The sequence below is a fragment of the Takifugu flavidus genome, chromosome 13, assembly GCF_003711565.1.
Source record: "Takifugu flavidus isolate HTHZ2018 chromosome 13, ASM371156v2, whole genome shotgun sequence".
NCBI lineage: Eukaryota > Metazoa > Chordata > Actinopteri > Tetraodontiformes > Tetraodontidae > Takifugu > Takifugu flavidus.
This window is the reverse complement of record NC_079532.1, coordinates 15,357,153-15,363,152: the sequence shown is the minus strand read 5'-3', so window position 1 is coordinate 15,363,152 and position 6,000 is coordinate 15,357,153.

Sequence of the window (6,000 nt, the reverse complement as noted above, 5' to 3'; positions counted from 1 at the left end):
GCATTGCTGTGTCACCAATTACATTTCAATAAAAGCAGTTAATTCTAGGAAAATTACACAAAGAAGTATGACATCTATGGGAAAACAAATGTGTCCACCTGACCACAGTGTGAGGCACACAGGTTGTAATCTTTTAATATGTGAAGTTAACAAAAAAGAACTTGTCAGAAAGTATCCGAGGTAGTTTTCTCTGTCAACTGGACTGTGTTTCTTCTCTTTTAAGACATTTCACCTTCTATCCAGAAGGCTTCTTCAGTTAAGAACCAAAATGTCTTCAAAGAGAAGAAACACAGTCCAGTTGACAGAGAAAACTACCTTGGATAACGATGACCTGGATGATTGAGAATCTACAAAGATATCTTGTCAGAAAGTGTTTTCAGTCCTCAGTTATCACGCCGTTAATGACAATATCCAAGTACAGTAATGGTAATTTTCCAATGACCTGCCTCATAGACCAAAGACCCGATTGAATTTGCAACTTGCATTAACAGCAGCGAGAGGATGTTAGTTTGCTTCGCTATAATGACAGCATTTTGGACAATGTAGAATGACAGTGAAGCAGAATGGATATGAAGAGGAAGGCTGAGGCCCTCCTGCAGCAGTGTCAGAGTATGTGTGGTACTATACTGAACTGCAGTGTCTTAGCAGTGCAACAACAGTGTTTGTATTTGATTTTTACACCACCACACTGATAAAAGTGTGGTGTAATCTTTGATAACTTATTTGGTGGAAAAAATCCTGAACCAGACTGAAGAGTAGTAGAAAAAGAGATTTTTTTTCCATAAAATTCATGAACACATTTGAAGTGATGCAGTTGAAACAGTTTTGTAGGATTTCTTCTTCAGAACATACCCTTAATGAGTCCAAAGTGACAGACTCCATACAGCTTACTAACTGGGAAGAGCTCACTCCAGCTGTGAATTATTCCTCTGCCAACAAGCCCAGTACATCTCAGGGAAAATGTTCAGGTAATAGAGACATCTGCTTCAGAATTCAGTGGCATCATTCTGCAGGCCTGGCAGAAATACTAGAAGCAGCCACCAACATCTACCCAAGCTCTTGGCATAGACCCTCCTAACATCGGGTGGCTATAGTTTGATGAGAAGTATGGGCTCTGATAACGACCCAGTAGACTGCTAAGAGTTATTTGTTTTTTTGTGTTGGAACCCCATTGTGGTGATTCCACAGTAAAGTTAGTTCTCACCTTAACAGTTGGTGCAATGTCTGTAAGTATGCCTTTTTATAAGGTTTATATTATTGCTTAGACAGCATTATATGTGATTTACTGCTGAGATTTACATGTTTATTTGTTAATTCCTTTTGAACTGAAGAAGCCTTCTGGATAGAAAGCAAAACGTCTTTAAGAGAAGAAAAACAGTCCAGTTGACACAGAACACTAATTCCTTTTGGTTGACATGATGGACTTTAAGGTAAATCACGGTGTTTTCATGCCCATATTTACCTTGCATATCTAGCTGCTTTCATTGACTGGGAATATAAATGTTATTATTCAGTGCATTTATAGAGCATATTTTTTCTTGTTCAATGCCTAGCATTGTTTATAATCCACAATGCTATGCTCACCCATTGCATAACTTTTTTTTACCTTTATGTATTTATATTGTGTAATGTAATGTGTTACAGTTTCACAGTGTGGTTCAGTAAAGCATCCAAAAGCAAGTTCCAGCTTCAACTGGATTTATTGAATGCTGTGTTTAACTGACTGGGTAACCTAACCGCTGGTCACACGACATGCTGCTAGAAAGCACACCTCCACTGCAATCTCAACTCCACTACTCAAGTATCTACTTCCACATCCTAAGCCATCATGTTTTCGAGCCATCACCAATGATGCATCACAGCATGCTGATAAACAGTCGACATCTAAACTAATCATTAAAAAGGTCTTCATTCAGCACCTCCAGCATGGTGGTTTCCAAAGCATGGTCCCCAGAGTCTCTAGGGGTAGAATGGGGGGCCGAGCATTTAGCTACCAGGCCCCCCTGCTGTGGAACCAGCTCCCTGTCCAGGTACGGGAGGCTTACTCCATCCTACTTTTAAAATTAGGCTTACAACCTACCTCTTTGAAAAGGCTTATTGTCACTAATTCTGTAGTCCCAGTTATTATCATAGACAGACAAATTATCATACTTAGGGGGTTATCTAATCATTAGGTTGTCATTTAATCATTAGGTTAACATCTTAATTATGCTGCTATAGGCCGGGGCTGCTGGGATCCAGAAACATGATCACCTGACAGGCCTCTGTCACCCCACTGGGAAATGGTCTCCTCTCCTCTCCTCTCCTCCTCTCCTCTCCTCTCCTCTCCTCTCCTCTCCTCTCCTCTCCTCTCTCTCCTCTCCTCTCCTCTCCTCTCCTCTCCTCTCCTCTCCTCTCTCTCCTCTCCTCTCCTCTCCTCTCCTCCTCATCAAGTAGACAAGTGATGTTTCTTGTGTAGTTTTTCTGCCCCCCCCCTTACCCCTTCTGTATCCATCTACAGGTATCGCCGCCTTCAGAGCTGCATACTGACCTCCGGCCCCACTGACCCACTCAACTTGACTCTACCGGCAGCTTACTTTACTTAACATAATGTATTTCTGTATGTATTTTCTATGATCTATGCCTCTCCTCTCCTACCTATTCTATCCTCTACCTGTCCTCCCCCCTTTTCCTCTCTCCCTACCCAGCCGGCCATCAGCAGGAGGGTCCCCCAACATGAGCCTGGTCCTGCTCAAGGTTTCTTCCTGTAAGAGGGGAGTTTTTCCTTGCCACTGTTGCTTGTTTGGGGTTAGGCCCTGGGATTCTGTAAAGCGCCTAGAAACAATTTTGATTGTGAAAGACGCTATATAAATAAAGATTGATTGATTGAGTTAATGGAAGAGAATACCTATCAGGAAAATTACCCAATAAATGTGATTATGCCTACTCTCACCTCTCTTCACTTCACGGAACCCTAGAAAAGGAACCTCATGGAGAAGCCGCTCATCAACCAGCTTAACAGGTGTGCCGTTAAGGTTCAGGAGGCTGGTACCGCAGACATTAAACATTTCACCTTTCAATGTTTCATTGCTTCATGGTATGAGACGACCACAGGGGTCATCGCCACTTCTTGTGGCACCATGATGATCCAAGCAATGACATTATAGACTACAGAATGTTTGTGCACATCTTTGGCAATAGCCATCCCCTGCAGTTGTGATCTACAGCCTCAGAAAAGCAGTCAAGAAAGGGAAGAAATCAAAGACTTGAACCTCTCTCTACAGTCTTGGAGTGTCTTGGAACATCACCTTGAAAACATTCACCTTTCAGATCTCAGATGATAAGAAACCATAAATACATAGAGGAGTTTTATCTATTGTCAGCAGCTTGTACGACCCCCTTCGCTTCCTCTCCCATTTCACAATACAAGGCAGAGTTTTCCATAGAGAGCTCTCTAATCAAGCCTAAACTGGGACTGCTCCCTTATGACATGGAAGGGCAATGGTTAACATGGAAAACCTCCCTTTAAGAACTGGATGCAATAATCATACTATAATCATGTCGCTCTTTGGTGCTCAAGATAAGTAGACATTTGTCAACTCTAATGCCGGTGTTCAGGCTATTTCAGCTGTAACTTCTTTGAAACTAACTGCTGAAGATAGTAAAATATGCCTAACCCATGGCTAACCATTTTTCCCCACTCGGCGACACACCCGCTGAGAAACCGACCCTGGTAATTGGCGACTCTGTTTTGCGCTACGTGAAGCCGACTCCAGCGAACATAGTCAAGTGTATTCCGGGGGCCAGAGCGTGCATCATAGAAGCAAATTTATGGCTGCTGGCGAGACGTAAACGTAAATTTGGTAAAGTTATTATTCACGTCGGAGCCAACGACACCGTTTGTCAGTCGGAGGTCACCAAAATTAACTTGGAGTCGCTGTGCAACTACGCAAAAACGATGTCGGACTCCGTAGCATTCTCTGGTCCCCTCCCCAATCTGGCCAGCGATAAGATGTTTAGCCGCATGTCATCGCTTCGTTGCTGGCTGTCACGGTGGTGCCCCGAAAACCAGGTGGCCTTTATAGACAATTGGAGCACTTTTTGGGGAAAACCTGGTCTAATTAGGAGAGACGGCGTCCATCCCACACAGGATGGTGCCTCTCTCATTTCTAGTAACTTGGCTAATTATATTAGACCCAAAGTGACCTGATAATCCAGGGTCCAGACCAGGATGCAGAGTTGTAGTCTTACACACCTCTCTGCTGCTTCCATCGAACCCTCATCCACCAACAATAATATATTTAACACTATAGAGGTAGTCTCTGTTCCACGGTTAAAAGTTCACCAAGCACAGAGCAGGGGAGCGGTCAATCACAATAATCTTATTAAAATTAATACTAAAGCACAAGTTGGAGAAACTAATATCACAATTAAGTGTGGACTGTGAAATATTAGATCTTCTTTGTGTAAATCCCTGTTAGTACACGACTTGATAGCGGATCATCACATTGATTTATTTTGTCTTACTGAGACCTGCCTTCAGGAGGAGGAGTATGTTAGCTTAAATTAATCTACTCCTCCTACCCATCTTAATTATCATATTCCACGTGTTACTGGTCGAGGAGGGGGAGTGGCAGCAATCTATCACTTCAAGTTATTAATTAATCCTAGACCAAAATATGGCTCCAGTTCATTTAAAAGCCTGACTCTTGGCATCACCCATCTGAACTGGGAGGCAGAAAAGCCATTTCTGTTTGTAGTTGTATATCGGCCCCCTGCTGGGCCACATTCAGAGTTCCTGTCTGAGTTCTCTGATTTCTTATCTGACTTCGTCCTTAGAACGGACAAAGTCATTATCATTGGAGACTTTAATATCCATGTAGACATTGTAAATGACAGCTTAAGAAATGGCTTTATTTCATTACTTGAGTCAGTTAAACCAACTGACTCCTCCAGCAGATAAACCAACCAACTCATAACTTCAACCACACCCTAGATCTAGTTCTGACTTATGGTTTTGAGGTAGAACATGTGTCAGTGTTCCTTCAGAACCCACTCCTGTCAGATCATTCTTTGATCACTTTTACATTTATGATTAAGGATTCTTCTATGCTCAGAGCACAGTCTTACTATAGCAGATGTCTTTTAGATAATGCTGTAGCTAAGTTTAAGGAAGCAATCCCTGTGCTAATCCCAGGACCACCGTGTGTTTCCCCAGGGATAAATCATTATAATCTTAGCCCTGCTGAGGTTGACTCTATTGCTGAAGGTGCAGCAACCTCAGTGAGAATCACGCTTGATTATGTTGCCCCCCTGAAAAATAAAATAGTAAATCAGAGGGGGTGTGCCCCCTGGTATAATTCACATATCAGGACCCTCAAGCAGAAAGTGTGAAGACTGGAAAGGAAGTGGCATTCTTGTAAACTAGACAGCTATCATGTAGCCTGGAAAGACTGTCTATTAGTTTACAAAAAGGCCCTTCACAAGGCTAGAACAGCTTATTTTTCTTCTTTAATTGAGGAAAATAAGAGCAACCCCAGTTTTCTTTTCAGCACTGTGGCCAAATTAACTAAGAGTCACAGCGTTTTAGATCCACGTATCCCTTCTTCCCTTAGTGGTGAAGACTTCATGAGCTTCTTCACTGATAAAGTTCTAGCTAGAGAAAGCTAACCAGGCCAACCCAACAACTGGACCATCACCAGATGTGCTGACTGGGGGAACATACAGGTTCTCCAACGAGCCCTTAAACTCCTTCACCCCTATATATTTTTCTGAGGCGTCATCGCTAATTCAGAAATCCAAGACCACCACGTGTCTTTTAGATCCCATCCCAACACACCTGTTGAAGGATGTTTTACCATTGATAGGCAGTTCTGTCCTTGACCAGATCAATGGTTCTTTAGTGTCAGTTTATGTACCCCAGTCCTACAAGGTGGCAGTGATTAAGCCGTTGCTTAAAAGACCATCACTGGATCCTGACGTATTAGCAAATTATAGGCCAATATCCAACCTTCCTTTTAT